Source organism: Balaenoptera ricei, chromosome 3, assembly GCF_028023285.1.
Source record: "Balaenoptera ricei isolate mBalRic1 chromosome 3, mBalRic1.hap2, whole genome shotgun sequence".
NCBI classification, from domain to species: Eukaryota; Metazoa; Chordata; class Mammalia; order Artiodactyla; family Balaenopteridae; genus Balaenoptera; species Balaenoptera ricei.
The window spans coordinates 165,871,881-165,890,720 of NC_082641.1; the positions used below are offsets into that span (position 1 = coordinate 165,871,881).

Below are 18,840 nucleotides of genomic sequence, written 5' to 3' on the forward strand. Positions count from 1 at the left end.
TTGATATACAAAGGTCCAAGAAGTCAAGAAAACATTATAAATGATCATACAAGTCAGGTCCAGGATCGTGGGTAAGCTGTCTACTTTTGATGTCTTCTTCTCATCCTGATGTGAGTGTAGTTTCTCCTCTGTTTGAGCGTTGTTTTAAGGTGATTTTGAGGTCAGCCATTCTCTCTGATAAGGGTCCTTTCATCCAGGTTGGAGATAGTCCTTTAAATTGTGTCTTTTCCAGTATGTATAATCCCCTGGTTGTAAGTCATAGGGCATCCGATCTTTATCTAAAGATAGACTACTGAGATAAGCTTTAGAAACAAACTTAGAGTGTCCTTTAATAATCTAATTAAGCTTTTAGCAATATAACATAACAGCAAGGAACTATCTGGGAAGTGAGTCTTGGTAAACACAGACCTTAATTAACAAAACTAGAATTTAATATTTAGTGAAACATAATTTTTTTCCATTGTGAGGGCATTAATCTTGTAGCCAGGGAAGGCTTTATCCCATCAAATAAAATGAGATTTGTCAGGGAGCCAGAAAAAGCCAAGTGGCCATCTTGGATATTCTATAGCCCTGACTGTTTAATTTACAGCTATTGCTTACCCATTTTAAACTCTCCGACTTAGGAATAGACCGTTGCCATGCTACAAAGACATAAGGATAGCAAAAGTCTGACAATGAGGGGTTAATTTGTGTAGAAGCCAAATGAACTTTGTCTACGTGTGCCAAAACCTTCATAGATCATTGTGAAATAATACTTATTTACTTAACCAAAATAACAAGAAATTTTAAAAGCACATACAAATCACTTGAAGGCAAAGAAATTTACATAGTCTGTTATTAAAAGCAGCACTCCAAGAAAACTTTGTTCTCTTAACAGAGAGAGAGAGAACCAAATTTCAGTCTGGTCTCAACAAACTTGACCTGATGATTTATGTAACTGTAATTGATCATATAGGCTTTTTTGCTTGCTGAAATTTTTATAAGGGGTCTCAGAGTGAACTTTTAAAAGACCTCTCAGAAAAGTCACACCAAGGGCTTGTCACAGATTTTGCTTACCAGATCTAGGTGAATTCCTCCCTTTTCAAGTTCCCCAAAATACCTTGAGATTTCTGTACCTGTGAGATAGCTTTCCTAATTGATCTGATAAAGCTGCTGGGGACCTAAGAGTTTCCAATCTCTGGAGGGAGCAGATAGAGAGAAAAGATAAATGTTTTAATTTTACACATAGATGGAAATTACCAAATTATTGTAAACCATAAGTAGCTTGAGGAGAAGAGCTTCTTTATATCCAGTTTATCATTATGGTCTGAAAGTCAGAAACTTGTGTTTATCCAAAAGTCCTTTTTATAAATCTTCTTGAAGAGGAGCATTTTTGCAAAGGCATCAGAGTGAAACCGTGTAAGTATCTATAATGACAAAAGACTTAAGGCACGTTTAAAATCTGATTACAATGTAATTAACAAGGTACCTTGGCTACTGTTGTGACATATGACACTTACGATAATAACTAGAATTATAACTGATAACATTTTACCAGGGCATATCAGAATTTTTTGAAATTCCATATATAATTTCTAGAATATCTGTATTAGTAACAATTACCATACAATGTAACCTAAGAAGATTTATTACACATTTGACAATACTTCCCATGTACTTTTAAAATACCAAATGAACATAATTAGTGTAATATCTCTCTTTGGGATGTTTCAGGGGCCCTTTGAAGCATCCCAAAGTTAGCTAGAGGTCAAAGAAACTTCGCTGCCCCTGTTATCAGAGCCAATTTGAGCACTATCTGGTTTAAATTTTAGCTATGAAACCATGACCACAGAAAGAGAAAGATGATTTCAGGAGAAGTTGATAACAGGGGGATGATAACAGGGGAAGTTTTATCAAAAAAAAAAAAAGGGTTTAGAACACTCAGTCAGATAAGATCATATGTCACTGTGAAACAATAGTTATTCACTTAGCCAAAGTAACAGTAAAAGATTTTAAGATATAGACCTGATCACTTAAAAGGTAAAGAATTAAAATCTGTCATCCAAGGCAGTTCAACATCTTAAGAAAACTTGTACCATGCACAAAACTCTTTTCTCGGGGTCCACTTTCCACAAACTTTTTTTGTCACTTTCTGTATCCATCACTTTAATTTCCCATTCAGAAACAGCCACCTGTAAGTCAGTCCTACTTCCTTTTTCCTTAATAAAATGTAATTCCATTCCTCATACCTTTTTTTAAAATAAATTTATTTATTTTTGGCTACATTGGGTCTTTGCTGCTGCACGCGGGCTTTCTCTAGTTGCGGCGAACTGGAGGGTTGCAGTGAGCAGGCTTCTCATTGCGGTGGCTTCTCTTGTTGTGGAGCACGGGCTCTAGGTGCGCGGGCTTCAGTAGTTGTGGATCGCGGGCTCCAGAGCTCAGGCTCAGTACTTGTGGCGCACGGGCTTAGCTGCTCCGCGGCATGTGGGATCTTCCCGGACCAGGGCTCGAACCCGTGTCATCTTCATTGGTAGCGGATTCTTAACCACTGTGCCACCAGGGAAGCCCCCTCATACCTTTCTTTACTAAAAACATACATCTTACTTTCCTTAAGCAACCATGAACTATCCTTTATATCAGCACTCTGTAGGTTGGTAAATATACATCCAAATAATAATTTTTGAAGAATGTGCTTTCTTATAGAAAACATCTCAGTGTGGCACCAAACACATTTTGTAATAGTTCTAAACCTTTTGTTTCTCTGTAAAAGGAAGCCAATGTTCAGTAATTACAGTTTCAGTATCTTATTTTATTTGGAAATGGACTAGTTATTTAATAAACTTCCATCCTTTAACTTAATTTAGCACAACTCTAAATGTTTTAAGTTGTCGAATATCTAGAGAGATTATTCTTAAGTAGATGTTCCTAAAGCATAATTATTCCTAAAAAGTTCACCCAAGGCTCTTATCTTATTTGCATTTTTTTTTCTTGGAAGTTTCTTCACATCGAGTTATTTTCATTGCTGACAAATTTGTAACAGATATAATAAGATCTTATTTAGTTTATATTAAACCTAGGCACAATAAAAGTATTATCTTAATGTTGCTGGCTCTAAAGACATGTCTATATTAATTAGATCAACAAACTTAAACATTAATACCAGGTATTAATTTAATATTGAATATTTCCCAGGTCACATGAACCTGAAATTTATTTAGCCTAATTTTTCTTGTATTTAGAATTGTTTGATTTGTAAGGGCTTACTTTTCTTTTAAGCCAATTAAATAGAGCTCATTTACAAATTAACCTCAGCAATATTATCCAAAGACAAAAACACATACTGAGACATACACATATATCCAGACAGAGAGAGCTCTCATAGTTTTCACCTGAGATTTAAAATGTCTCTTTGCCTCTTTTTTTTTTTTTTTTTTTCTTCTTGGCTTGAAGTTCTACTAATTAACCCAAGGCTGAAGTCTCAGGTAATGTGGGCTGTGTTTGTAGCTCAAGGACATGATAAGAGTTAACTTCAAGCTTTGTCTTAGGTATATTTTTGTTCTCTCAGGGTCAGAATTTTGAAGAGAAGTAGTTTAACAAGGTAGCTTTTTCTAATTGCACATGCCAAAAGGACTGGTTTTTGCAATTTTAGAAAAATTTTATTTTAACCAATTTTCTCCGGAGTCTAAAGAATATTGTGGCCATGCTGTCGAAAATCATCTTTCTCTTTCTGTGGTCATGGTTTCATAGTTGAAATTTAAACCAGATAGTGCTCAAATTGGCTCTGATAACAGGGGCAGACTGGCTGATAAAATGTTGTCCCAGCAGGGATTGTCCCTCTGGGGAGGTGGGGTCTTAGTTTGATCAGAAGAATCTGAAGGAGTAAGGGAACTTGCAGGAGTGGGGGAAGCTTGGTTCCCCCACCCTGAGAGTTGGGAGAAGTTAGAAGGGGATCATTTAGAATGTCAGGAGAGTTGGGTTTTTTTCCCTCAGGCTTTTGATTGTGGAGCCACCCAGAGCAGGATTATAATAAAAGGGACATAAATTCCTGAACATAAGGGAACCTCAGTCCATTTTCCCATCCTGTGGCAATAGAGATCTAATTGTAGGAAACCCATTTTCAGGCCATTTTTCTTTGTCATTGGATCATAGCTATAGGTCGACCAGTCATTTAAAATTTTCCCCAAGGGTTCCCAGATTGGGGTGGAACCTTAGGGGAAGCGCTTCCCATTTTGGCTCGAGCAGTTGGTAACAGACGTTAGATGTTAGCGCGCTCAAATCGAAACATAAACCTTCACCTCGTCAGCTGGAAGTCGCACATAAAACATAAACCGTAAAAGGAAATAGCAAAGGGATGCTCAAAAAGAAAAAGGAGAAACATATGGTGGAGACGCGCCCAAACGTGACTTCCGAGTCCCACTCAACCTGGACCGTTGCCCCAAAGCGGCGCCTTACATCAGAATCTCCCTTTGCAAGGAGAATTCCACATCAGAATTTTCCCTTTGCAGGAGAATTCCACATCAGAATTTTCCCTATGCAGGGAGAATTCCACATCAGAATTTTCCCTTTGCAGGGAGAATTCCACATCAGAATTTTCCCTTTGCAGGGAGAATTCCACATAAGGATTTCCCCTTGCAGGGAAATTCCCAAATTGGAACCGAAGTTCCCGTACGGGGACAGTCAAAGGTCATGGAGTGCACTCCGGGAGACTCACCGTAGGTGCTGACAGGTGCGTCTCGATTTCCAAACGCCCTTTTTCTGATCCTCCAATATTTAGTGTTTTCTTGGAGTGGAAGTCCAGGCCGACGCGGGCATGAGAAGAGAAGGTGTCCTCAAGGCAAAAGGAGCTTCGGCAGCTGCTAGGTTAGCCTCTCCCCCATTCTACGCCGCAGCCTCGGAGTTCCACAGCCGAGTCGGCGGGCCGGGTGTGACCCGGGCACAGCCCTGTGTCAGGGAGTCCCTGGCAATCTGGACTCAGAGATATTCTCCGAGCCTCTGCTCTCCTGAAGGAGGCTGGCGTAGAGAGAGATCCCCGAGCTTCCGATCAAGCCCAGCAGCCCTGTGGGGCAGCCTGCCCGTGAGCAGATCCCCATGTTACCGAGTCCGAGCTCGCTCTGCTCGCTGCACGACAGGCCAGTGAATCGGAGAGGAGGTGATGAGGCAAGGAATACGACTTTATGCGGAATGCCGGCAGACCGAGAAGACGGCAGATTACTGTCTCTGAAAAACCGTCTTCTCAGGGTTTGGATGCCAGTTTCTTTTATAGCACAGAGATGGGGAGGAGATGAGGAAGTAAGGTAAAAAGGCCATAAGTTTTGCAAATATCTCCTGGAGTGGCCAGCTTCGGCGAGGGGATGTGTAAATTTCTTCTTTCTTGCAGCCATCCACAGGTGGGCGGGGTCAGATTGTCTTCCGTTGAGCTGAACCGAGGCACTTTAGTTTAACATTCTGGCAGAGGGGCAGGGTTCCCTGAGGCCGGTCATTATGTATGATTATAATAACAAAAGCCACGAAAAGCAAAGGTTAAAGTGAAAGAAACAGATCAAACATGGAGTCCAGTTTAGCTCTTCCCTGTTATGATTCCCCACTGTCAATGTCCATTCCACAATCTTGTGGAAAAAGGGGTGACAACGTTTTAACTGCTCAGTAAGATGGATCTTTCTGGGAGTGTCTGCCATCGGTGTCAGAGTTCCAAATGTTGAGATTTGTCTTTTGTTCCGCTTTGGAAGAGTCTACTTTACACCTGTAGACTTAAAAATATTTACAGCCTAAAAGTTGAGAGTTAACAAGAATTTTGAGGGCTTCTAGCTCAGGAGGCCACATCTCAAGTTAAGGAATTTAGCATTTTTCTATGTATGGGAAGATGCAAGAGTCTGGGCTCAATGAAATCATTTCTTTGATATATACCACAGCTATCTGGGGCCTGTATCCTGTATTTTCATATCCTGAGTTTCCTCAGGACTCACCATAGGGAGTGGTTGCAGTCTGATGGCTGCTAGATGGCAGGTATTCTTCTCCTTCCTGAGTTTTCTCAGGCTTCACTGGCTCACGTTGGAGGGCTGCAATCCCCGATGATTGATCTTCTCCTCTTGGTCAGGAATTTGACCAATATTTGGGAGACATTTTATGACCAAATTTTGTCCCACAGTGCTGGGAGGCTTATCCGAGGTCAGGCGAAAATTGATATGCCACTCAAGGTGCTAATTTTTGGATTAGGCCCTATTGATAATTAAAGATTCTCTGGATCCTCTGTCTAATTATGATCCAGAAGACATTTTCCCTTGTTGCTTCTTCCCATACCTAGAATCACATTATTACAATTATTTTATGTTATAAATGTGATCTATTTCCTTAAGATGTTTAGCCATAGAAGAAGTTTTGTTGGAGGCCTGGTTACACACTGGGTACTACAAGAGGCAACAATCTTATAAAATAGACAGGATATAAGTAATGTAGCTAGTAACATTGACAAAGACATAGTGCAGCAGGGAGACACAAAGCACAAACAATTTGGAAACAAAGAACAAATTAAAATAATGATTAGCATAATATCAAGTCCACAGGAGAGCCAGCTAGAGACAACAAATTCTGGCAGGATCAAGTAGAGAGAAAAAAAAGGTTTCATCTTTGTTTACAAAGGCATACTTTATCAACTTGTTGTAGGTCATAGCATAAGAGAAAAGGTTTTTCCGAAAAACAAAGATTAAAACCAGTATATTTCCCAAAGTCATAAAGTTATAAATCATATTTACCAGTTCGTTCAGCACCATGTAATTAATTCCCGTTGATCTGGATGAAATAATCAGGTTTCCCATTAGTCTTGTCATTTGTTACCCAGTCCAGTGATATTATCTAAAGGCTATCAGAAACTTATATTGGTTTAAAAGTTCCTTTTTTATCAGCCTTCTTGAAAATCTTCATTTTGTAAAAGCATCAGGACAAAACTTAAAATAGCATAGTTAAAGATTTGAGTACAATGAAATTAGCAGGAAACTTGGATATACCATTTTAGAATAACTAGTATTATGATTGATAACATATCAGGACATATCAGATGTTAGGGATTCCATATAAATTTTGGAATATCTATATAAATGACATTTATCCATACACTATAACCTAAGGTTCATCTCCAATCACTTGACAATGTTTTTGAAGTAGTTTAACATACCAAATAAACCTAGTTTGACATTTCTCTCTGAGATGTCTCGGAGATGTTCTTTCGAAGTATCCCATAGTCAGCTGGAGGCTAAAAAGCTTAGATTTGATATTTGGGAAGTTTGTTAAAAATATCAAAACAGTTTTAAAACACAACAGGTCGCTGTGAAACAATACTTATTCATTTAACTAAAGTCACAAAACGATTAAAAGAAAACAAATACGCATCACCTAAGGGCACAGAAACTTATATAATCTGTTATCAAAAAGAGCACTTCTAACAGAGAGAAATCAAATTCCAGTCTTGTATTAGCTTACTTAAAAAAATCCACTTACTTTGTTAACTTCAATCTAAATTTAGTTAATCCTGACAAGGTACAAAACTTTTTCAGCAAAATGTAATTCCCTTTCTCATACCATCTTAACGGAAAACACACATTCTACCATACTGAAATGTTTTATTATTTTCAGTAGCTTTAATTATGTATTTAAATTAGAATCCCCTACTCTTAAAAACCTGGATTTCTAGTGACAACCAAGAGGCAAGTAATACTAAAATCTGGAGAAACTATTTTAGATGATTTTTAGAAGGTAATTGTTTTTAGTTTACCTAAAAGCACTTATCTCATTTATATTTACTTTAAAGTTTCATCATATCAAGTTATTTTTCTTGCTGACAATTTGCAACAGATACAACAAGATTTCATTTAACTTCTATTAAACCTAAGTGCAGTGAAAGTACTATACTTAATGTTGATGGCTCTAAAGACATGTCTATATTAATTAGATCAACAAACTTAAAAATTAATACCAGGCATTAATTTAATACTAAATATATCCCAGGTCACGTGACCCTGATACTCATTTAGCTTAATTTCTCTTGTATTTAGAATTGTTTCGTTTGTAAGCACTTACTTTTCTTTAAGCCAGTTAAATAGAGGTCATTTACAGATTAACTTCAGCAATGTTATCCAAAGACAAAAACACATACAAACACACAAACAAACAGAGAGGCATCATAGTTCTCATTTTAAAATTTCAGCCCTGAGTCAGGTACAGCAATGTAAAATACATCAGTTTACAAAAGAGGTTGGATTAAAGTTGGGTTTCTGGCAGATGGAACAAATTAAGCTCACTTATCTAGATGGCTAAAACCTTTCTACTAATATTTATGGACAGCAAGTCAAGTTCTAAATTACTGTACCCTCTTTTTTTTTTTCTTAATTTGCATTTTAACAAAATGGCAGAGAAAAGGGTTTCTGAGAAGACCAGATAGGACATTTGTATCTCAAAGATACAGGCAAGTTTCTCCTAGGATGACTTTGTTTCCCCTTTGTTTAATATTTACAAGCCTCTTAAGATCACCTGTATCTATTAGAAAATCAATCAACTTGTTCCCCACTGTCAATGTTACCTGGGGCTCCTGTGGGGAAATCAGAATCGGATGCCTCAAGTCCAAGGGAGTCCCCTGGCCTCTTACAGGATATTGGGGCAGGGGAAATTGCCCAGCTGCAGAAGTAGCTCCCGGTCCAAATTGGGTGCCCTGTCGGGTCTTAGATGGTGATATTAAAACAGGTCCCAGTGCTCCAGTTTTTAACATAGAAACTTCTATTTGATCCCCACGGGTAAGGGAAACAGAAGGTAGTGAATATGATGGTGGCATGGGGTGGGGGCAGTTGGAACAACTGCTGGTGCAGCCTGCTTGGCCATTGGGGAAGCTGGATAGGCTGGAGGGCGGGTTTAAGTTTTGAAATAACATGTCCCCACTCTCATTTTCTCCCTTTTCCCTTGTAGAACAGATTTCCCTTTTTGTTTCCTTTCAGACTGCTGCACCATAAGGTGGCAGCCCTCTGACTCCATTTCCTCCTGATGCAATAGCATAAATGCTCCTACATATGGAATCTCATCTCTTTTCCCTGCTCTTTTGCAGAACATTTCTAACTTCAAGATTGTATAATAATTGAGTGAGCCATTCAGGGGGCATCGTTCTTCTGATCCTAACATATATTGGGTCCACACACTATTACAATAGTATATCATGTCTTTCTTAGTCATAGGCTCACAGCTATGTTTTGCCCATTTATCTAATTACACCCCAAAGGGCTTTCCTTTGGGATAGATGGAGTATTTCCCATTTTTATAAGTTTGATAACACCAAAACACAAAAGACGCAGACAAATTCCAACAGAAAAGGCACAAACAAATTATAGCATTGATGCACACAAAACCAAGACAAAACCAACGAACTAGTTCCCAGATGGGTAGACTTACCCTACAAAACCAATGAACTAGTTCCCAGCGAACCGGTTCCTAGAATCAGGTAGAGTCCAACAATTCTCCCTGCCAGCAGGGTACCCCAACCAGATTGGCTTGTCCCATAAAGGAAAAGCCCACATTGAGGGGGGAATATGTTCCTGGTGTGCACTCTGGAGCGACTTACCCTCCAGAATTGAATCGAGTCCATCGACTCATAGCCCCAGATGGAACCGAAGTTCCCCAAATGGAACCAAAGATCCCCAGATGGAACTGAAGTTCCCCGGATGGAACCGAAGTTCCAGAATCGAATCGAGTCTGTCGACTCGTAGTCGCAAATTGAAGTTTATCAGTTCCTTGCTTCAACTGCCAAGCGCTGGGGTAGCTGGTTCCACTTCAGGGAACTTTGAAGGGAAGATCCTCAGGACAAATGGTCCTGGCAGCTGTTAGGGCCTTGCCCCAATATTCCCTGACCGGGTCTGGCTAGCTACTAGCAGCAACGCTCCTGGCTGGCTCGCCAAATTTGTTACCGAATCCAAGCTCGCTCTGCTCACCACACAACAGGTCAATGAATCGGAGACGAGGTGTTGAGGCAAGGAATACGACTTTATTCAGAAAGCCAGCAGACCAAGAAGATGGCGGACTAGTGTCTCTGGAAAACCATCTTATCTGGGTCTGGATGCCCATTTCTTTTATAGAATCAGAAAGGGAGAGGTGGTGACTAAGTAAAGTAAAAGGGCCATCAGTCTTGCAAAACATCTCCTGGAATGACCAGCCTTGGTGAGGGGATGTGTTAGTTTCTTTTTTCTTGCAGCCATTCACAGGTGGGCAGGGTTCCCCGAGGCAGGCCATTATGTATGATTATAATAACAAAAGCAACGAAAAGCCAAGGTTAAAGTCAAAGAAACAGATCCAACGTGGAGTCCAATTTAGCTCTTCCCTGTTACACACTCTCCAATGTTATAATCCCTACTGTATGCTGTTACTGAGTATTTTATTAATTTTTAAAAATATTTATTTATTTATCTATTTATTTAGGCTGCACAGGGTCTTAGCTGTGGCATGCAGACTCTTAGTTGGGGCATGTGGGATCTAGTTCCCTGACCAGGGATTGAACCTGGGCCCCTGGCATTGGAGGCACAGAGTCTTAACCACTGGACCACCAGAGAAGTCCCATATTGAGCATTTTAAATGTAGCTAGTGCAACTGAGAAACTGAACTTTTAACTTAATGTAATTTTAATTAATTTAAATAGCCATATGCTGCTAGGGACTACCATGTTAGAGAGTACAGTTCTAAAAGATAAAATAGGAGGTCATCTTTATAACTTTATGGATATCTTATTTATTTATTTATTATTTATTTTTGGCTGTGTTGGGTCTTTGTTGCTGCGTGCAGTCTTTCTTTACTTGCGGCAAGCGGGGGCTACTCTTCTTTGCAGTGCACGGGCTTCTCATTGCGGTGGCTTTTCTTGTTGCAGAGCACAGGCTCTAAGCGAATGGGCTCAGTAGTTGGGGCACATGGGCTTAGTCGCTCCACGGCATGTGGGATCTTCCTGCACCAGGGTTCAAACCCATGTCCCCTGCATTGGCAAGTGGATTCTTAACCTCTGTGCCACCAGAGAAGTCCCCATCTTTATAACTTTATGATAGGGAAAGTGTTTTCCTTTTTAAAGGTTGCAGAAAGCACTAATCATAACGGAAAAAAACTTGATAAATTAGACTATATATGAAACTGCTGCCAACTGAAAAAAGACACACAATGTGAGAATCGTGAGTTAAGTTTTATTTGGGGCAAAATGAGGACTATAACCTGGGAGACAGCATCTCGGATAGCTCTGAGGAACTGCTCTGAAGAGGTGGGGGGGTCAGTATATACGTGATTTTGGTGAAGGGGGGTACATGTAGTCAAGCACACATTTTGGCAGAGGCTTGCTGGTAGACATGAGAAGGTTGCTGCTAGTCACCAGGAGCAGATGTGTCCATTGATTTTAGTGTTTTTCTAGATATGAGAAGATACAAGACATTGGGCTCATAAAATCTCCTGAAAATATCTAACTATCTGAAGGCCTGTTCTGCCGGTTTTTTCCCAGAGCACAGAGTGACTCATTCCTGATCTCCATCCTGAACTCTTTTCAGAGTGTATTGAAGGTCAGTGACTGCAGTGGCTAATGACCTAATCCTTGTAGAGGCAGATGGCAAATGACAATTTTTAGTTGGCACCACCATTCGTTCAAATTAGAATTTTCTGTTTATTAAAAGATAGTTAAGGTAATTCAAATGCAAGACACACAATGGGAAGAGATATTTGTAGCACACTTAACTGGCAAAGGACACATCCAGAATATATGAAAAGCTCCTAAAAATAAATGAGAAAAAAAGCAGAAAATCCAGTTTAAAAAGAACAAGTAATTTGAACAGAAAGATATCAAAATGGCCAATAAACTTTTTTAATTATCAGGGAAATGCAAATTTAGATCACAACACAATATTACTACATCCCCAGCAGAATGGGAAACATTAAAAGACTGACAATATCCAGTGTTCATGAGGATGTGCAGTAGCTGGCTGGATACAAAATGTGTATTGTACAACTTCTTTGGAAAACTCTTTAGCTGTAACTACTCAAATTGAACATTTACATCCTTATGAGCCAGCAATTCCACTAAGATATCCATAAGACTCTTTGATTTTTAATAGTATGAGTCTGTCACCAAGGGTATGCTCATCTTTGTATGCCCTCAGAAAGTCAGTTTGTGAATCTGAAAGAGAACTGGACTCAAATCTGGAAATGCAGTTAGAAGCTGCCTCTAAGAAGGGCCTTCAACAACAACTAGCGTCCCTTCACCAGCAGTCCTCCAAAAGGTAACCTAATTAGTACTTGAGGAAGTGGGCAGACAACTAAGATAATGAGAGGCAGGCAGTTGAGTGGGAGAAGATATTTGTAATACTTAAATGTCTACAAAAACTTGAATTCATGAAATATAAAGGACTCCTAGAAATCAGTAAAAAACAGACAACCCAATAGAAAGATGGGCATGAAACATGAATACGCAAGAAGGATATCAAAATGGAAAAAAAAGTAGGTTATCCAAATAACCAATAAACATAGGGAAAGATGCTCAACTTGATTAGACACCAGGAAATCATAAAATAAAATCACAATGAGGTACCAATACACACCCACCAGATCCATTAAAATAATAGATAGGCAACACCTTGTTTGCAATGATGAGGGAAATATAAATTGGTACAATCACATTATAAAATTGTTTGGCAGTATTTATTAAATATTAAAGCTGAAATATGTCTACCCTACTACTCAGCAATTTCACTCCTATTTTCAACAGATATGGATACATATACTCTCCAAAACACATGCAGAAAAGTGTTTTGTAGATCTAGTCCTTTTATTTTCTAGGAGGATAGTAATTAATCCTCAGTTAACATCAATTGACATTGGTCTTTGATAAATACTAATGCATGTGGTGCATTTCTAGGCTAATCACTAGAATAAAAATGACAGAGTGAGTAACTTCTGCTTGGAAGAGAGAAAAAAGATAGAATGAGTAAAAGTTATTAATCCAAAAGAATTCAAGGATGGAGAAAAGAGAGGGGACACAGAACAGATGGAACAAATTGAAAGCACAAAGTAATATGGTTTATTTAAATATAAATGTATCAGTACTTATGTTCAATGTAAGTGGACTAAATCTTCCAGTTAAATGACTTATTAGAGTGGAAAAAGTAAACAATATTTAATTATATGCATTTTATAAGCAAAACATCTAAAACAAGAAATACTGAAAGGTTGAAGTTGAAAAGAGATTTGAGGGACTTCCCTGGTGGCACAGCGGTTAAGTATCCGCCTGCCAATGCAGGGGACACGGGTTTGAGCCCTGGTCTGGGAAGATCTCACATCCCACGGAGCAACTAAGCCCGCGCGCCACAACTACTGAGCCTGTGCTCTACAGCCCGCAAGCCACAACTACTGAGCCCACGTGCCACAGCTACTGAAGCCCACATGCCTAGAGCCCATGCTCCACAACAAGAAAAGCCACCGCAGTGAGAAGCCTGCGTGCTGCAACAAAGAATAGCCCCCACTCACCATAACTAGAGAAAGCCCGCACGTAGCAATGAAAACCCAACGCAGTAAAAAATAAATAAACAAATAAATAAATTTTTAAAAAAAGAAAAGAGATTTGACTGAAATATTAACAACAACACATAAAGCTTGTGTATCTAAATGAATAGACTCAGAATACCAATTCTGGAACCAGCTGCCTTTGCTGGGTTCCCCAAAGCCAGCCGGAAGACGGCAGGAACATTGGGTGTGTGCCCTGTGGCTGCAGGGGTTGCTGTGCCTAAGACCACTCTGGCCCTGACTCTGACACCAGTGTGGACTTTGAACTTTTAAGATTTCTGCCATATGTTCTTGCATTTGCCACCAGCTCTCTTAGCAGCCACTCTTCTCTACACAGTGGGGACCTATGCCCGAGTTGGAGCACAGTCTCTAGAGTTGATGGCTTTGATGCTCATCAGCTGCAATTATTTGTGATTATAAAAAATAAAACCTTTAAACAACAAACAGTATCAATAACAAAAATTTCCACTAAGAGAACATTGCCTGTCCTCTGGGTAATAGAATAGGCCTTGAAGATGCAGAGAAGAGAAATACAGACTGCTCTCCAGAATTTCAGTGTTAAGTGCAGCTGAAATCTCAGCAATAAAGGAGGTAAAATAGAGCTATCTACTTACTCTGCTTATGGCAGGTCACTAGCTTATGTGTCTTTCAGTTATTTCATATGTATTTATACAGCCCTGAAATATCTTCTATGTTTATAATAAATATTAAGTCACTTGTCTTCATAGCAACTTACAAGGAAGGTATTATTACAATCCCTATTTTCCAAAATAGAAAACTAAGGTCCAGCATGTTTTCCTCACTGGAGCAGGACTCCACAGTTGTAATTTTCAGAGCTGGGACTAGAACTTGCCACTTGGCCCTGGAGTGCATGATCTTAACCACTGTGCTATGCTACCATTCTAATTTTAATGAGAATGTGAAGGTGCTTTGATTTTTCAGCTCAGTTTATATCTTTCACATCTCAGTTATTTATGTAATAGTTATTTTCAAGTCCTTGTCTACTAATTCTTTTATAAGTATCACTTATGGATTTGTTTCTTTTTTTTAAATATTTATTTATTTATTTATTTATTTGTTATTATTATTACTTTTTGGCTGTGTTGGGTCTTCGTTTCTGTGCGAGGGCTCTCTCCAGTTGTGGCGAGCGGGGGCCACTCTTCACCGCGGTGCACGGGCCTCTCACCGTCGTGGCCTCTCCCGTTGAGGAGCACAGGCTCCAGACGCGCAGGCTTAGCAGCTGTGGCCCACGGGCCCAGCTGCCCCGCGGCATGTGGGATCCTCCCAGACCAGGGCTCGAACCCGCGTCCCCTGCATTGGCAGGCAGACTCTCAACCACTGCGCCACCAGGGAAGCCCTATGGGTTTGTTTCTATTGATTGGTATCTCTCCTTTTCATGAATTGGATTTCTTGCATGCCTTGTAATTTTGGCCTGGAGGCTAGACATCATTAATTTTATGTTGGTGGTTGGTAGCTTGTATATATATATATGTGTGTGTGTGTGTGTGTGTGTGTGTGTGTGTGTGTATTTGTATTAGTCAGGGTTTTCCAGAGGACCTATTATATGTAATATACATATATCCCATTGGTTCTGTAACCAATATTATATTATGTATAAAAGGAGATTTGTTATAGGAGTTGGCTCACACAGTTTTGGAGGCCAAGAAGTCTCATGATCTGCTGTCTGCAAGCTGGAGAACCAGAAAAGCTGGTGGTACAATACAGTCCAAGTCCAAAGGCCTGGGAAGCAGGAGCTGGGATGTTCAAGGGCAGGAGAAGATGGATGTCCCAGGTCAAGGAGGGAGAAAGAAAATTCACCCTTCCTCCACATTTTTTTGTGCTATTTCGGCCCTCAACAGACTGAATGATGTTCGCCCACATTGGTGAGGGTGGATCTTCTTTGCTGAGTCTACCATACAAATGCTAATCTCTTCTGGAAGCATCCTCACAGAGACACCCAGAAATAATGTTTTACCAGCTATCTGGGCATCACTTCACCCAAACAAGTTGACACATAAAATTAACCATCACAGAATTATTTTAAATATTTTTAGACTTTTTAAAATGATGCAGTCATTTTAAAGATCAAGAGCTTGATCTTTTGAGGATACTATAAAAGCTTTGTAAGGCAGGACCAGGATAGGCTAATGTGGCTTTGCTAGTGGGGCAATACATTTCTAAGGACTCTATAGCATGACCCACCAGGTAGGAGGTTTTTCCATTCTGACTTCTGCGGACACAGAATGACCCACTTGAGTGACCCTGGGGATTGTTCAGCTTGCTCCCCTTTCCATGGTTCTTATCCAGCCTGGATAGTTTCCTCATGTGCATATACTTATTAGTTCCTGTGCAAAGAGTTCAGCAAACACCCATGAAGATCTCCAGAGTTCTCTCTGTGTGCAGCAACCTTCTCTTTATACTGTGCCCCTAGATTTACAGCTGCCTTTCCCTCCTCAAAATTTTATCCCTGTTTCCTTAACTTAATTCACTCTCTGCCTGAATCTCCTCATCACTGTATCCTGGAAGCTCTGCAGGCTCTGAACTGGGGCAGCTGTGGGCCTCCACTCACTTGCTTCCTGCCTCTAGACCACTGTCCTGTGCTCTTCTCATCCAGTGTCTGAAATATTTGCTTTACATAGTTCATCTGGCTTTTTACTCATTTGATGTTGGAAGGAAGTCTGGATCTTGTTATTCCATTATAGGCAGAAGGGGAGGCTCTGAAAGGATTTTGAAATAAATTCTTGATTATTAACTTGGGACTGAGAATCTTTGTTACATTTTTTTAAAAATAAATTTATTTATTTATTTATTTTTGGCTGCGTTGGTTCTTTGTTGCTGCACGCGGGATTTCTTTAGTTGTGGCAAGTGGGGGTTACTCTTCGTTGGGGTGCGCAGGCTTCTCATTGCTGTGGCTTCTCTTGTTGTGGAGCATGGGCTCTGAGCATGGGCTCAGTAGTTGTGGTTCGAGGGCTCTAGAGCACAGGCTCAGTAGTTGTGGTGCATGGGCTCAGTTGCTCCGTGGCATGTGGGATCTTCCCTGACCAGGGCTCGAACCCATGTCCCCTGCACTGGCAGGTGGATTCTTAAACACTGTGCCACCAGGGAAGTCCTGTTACTTTTATATAATGTAATTCTAGCTTACTTCTTAGTGTTAAGAATGTTAGATTTTTATTTTCAATAGTGTGATTTTCCATATTTTAACAGATTCACGAGCAAGGATTGTGAATTAATAGTGATTACCTCATGTTAAAATATCTTCATTTTAAAAAATTAGGTGATGACTGAAATATTAAAAATTTTAAGTCATTAAGAAAGAAAAGGAAACTCAGGGACAAGAGAAGCTTTCTGGTTATAACATTCTATCAGTCACTTTTCTTTCTCTCTAAACTTTCTGTCTCAGCCTCAGGAACTGCACCAGCTCTAATTTCCCCTCCCAGGCCCACAGGGGCATCTCTGAGGCTGACAGGGCCTGTGGCTCCCTGTACCTAGAGCTCTGTCTTTGTCTACAGAGTGGTAAGCAGAGGGTGATCAAGGCCCCTTCTGAGGATAGATTACATTCCTGAAACAAAGGATAAGCCCTTTCAGGCCATGAAATACTTAGTCAAAGTCCTTGTGTTCTGTCAGTTTTCAGATTTTGTTATTCATTAGTGAACTTGAACAATACCCAGGCAAACAGATGTTTCCTGACAAGCCCTCGAGTACAGGGATTGAACATTACTTCTCCCAGTGATGCTGGGTTCTGACCTTCTTGTTAATGTTTTATCCTCTCCCACTGACAGACACAAAGGCATGTGTGGGCCTTGTCAGTGTAGAGGGAGGGTCTCTGAAAACCACTCAAATATACAGAGTGAGTCATGCCAAGGTGCATCCACATTTCTCTGTCCCTTCCTGGCCAGTCCTTGTTGTAAGAATGGGGAATCCTTTGGAAGTTTCATCTTGAGTCAAGGAAGAAGAATCATGTACAGCAAAGACAACTGCCCAGAGTCTCAAGCCCAGGGCCACAAAGAAGAACTGGAAACAATGTCCCCAGATTAATTTGTAAGACTTGAATATTCAAGAGGCCAAGTGAACACTGGCCCGTCATTATGGAGAAGCCCTACAGCAGAACCTGGGCCAGACTGGGAGGAACATATCCCCTCAGGTGTATGTCTCTTCTATACTCCACTTCATGATCCTTAGGTGACCAACAAGGGCTGGCCCAACTCATCACACTGCCCTGAGCAGAGTAGAGAATTATGAGACCAGCCTCTGCCCATGGTCCTGTCTTCACAAGACTGGAAAGGACTTCACACACTGAGTTTGCCCTGCCTCTCTCTCCTAGTTGCTCCTCAGCAACTGCGGCCCAAAGCAACAATGCTGAGGGAATCATCTGGGTATATTGTGCAGAGTGTTCATGGCCCCTGAGAAAGGCAGGTTCAGAGGCAGAGAGCCAAGGAGTAGGTCTGGGCCACCTAACCCAGCCCTGATGGTGTTTGTTCCAGCCAGCTCTTCCCTGTGCACACGGCCACCTCCCACTTCCCAGGACCAGCTCCAGGCTTGGTCCATCTACATTCCTGAGGGTCAGAGCTCTGGATCTGCCCCCTCAAAAGTGAACTATATTGAGACACTCGAGTACTGTTATGGGTTCTGTGAACCTTGGGTCCTGTCTGGTTATCTCGACACCCATTTCCTGGCCTTCTGTTGACAGATCTCAGGCCCAGCAGCAGTGGTAGACTCCATCTGATTCTGAACCAGATCCTGATCTTAAAGACAGGACTTAAAGTCATGTAAACCTGGATCTCAATTCTGTTTGAGAGACAAGTGTTGCATCCATTGAATTGTACAATATCAGAAGGTTAACACTGTGAGTGGTGTGTGTGTGTGTGGTAGAGTTCGCTAAAATAATCCAGCCAGTCATTAACAGTATAAATATGAACATAAAAGTAATGATATACAGGGATTGGAAATACTCCAAAAATACAACAAAAATACTCCAAAATACAACAACAGATATGAGACACATAAAAAAATAGAGAAGCATGGCCCATACGCTGGAAAATAAGCAGGCACCAGAAACTGCCTGTGAATAGATGTCAGATGAAACAGAAAAATACTTCAAAATAGCTGAAAAGTACAATTGAAATGAAAAACGTGCTAGAGTGTCTCAATAGATTTGAACTAGTAGAAGAAAGAATTAGCAAACTTGAATGTAGATAATAAAAATTATGTAATCTGAAAAAGAGAGAGAAGAGAGAATGAAGAAAAATGAAAGGAGGCTCACATAAATGTTGGCCATGGTTAAGTACACCAATGAATGCATAATGGGAGTAT

General features: G+C 40.3%; 1 protein-coding gene and 1 non-coding gene across 2 annotated transcripts in view; both read right to left on the bottom strand.

Annotated features, from left to right (window-relative positions):
• LOC132362845 (zinc finger protein 354B-like) overlaps positions 1-18,840 on the bottom strand; it is a 93,592-nt gene that overhangs the window by 31,769 nt on the left and 42,983 nt on the right.
• On the bottom strand, positions 10,484-10,556 carry TRNAW-CCA (transfer RNA tryptophan (anticodon CCA)). The gene has a single exon. It is a non-coding gene; the product is annotated as a tRNA-Trp (tRNA).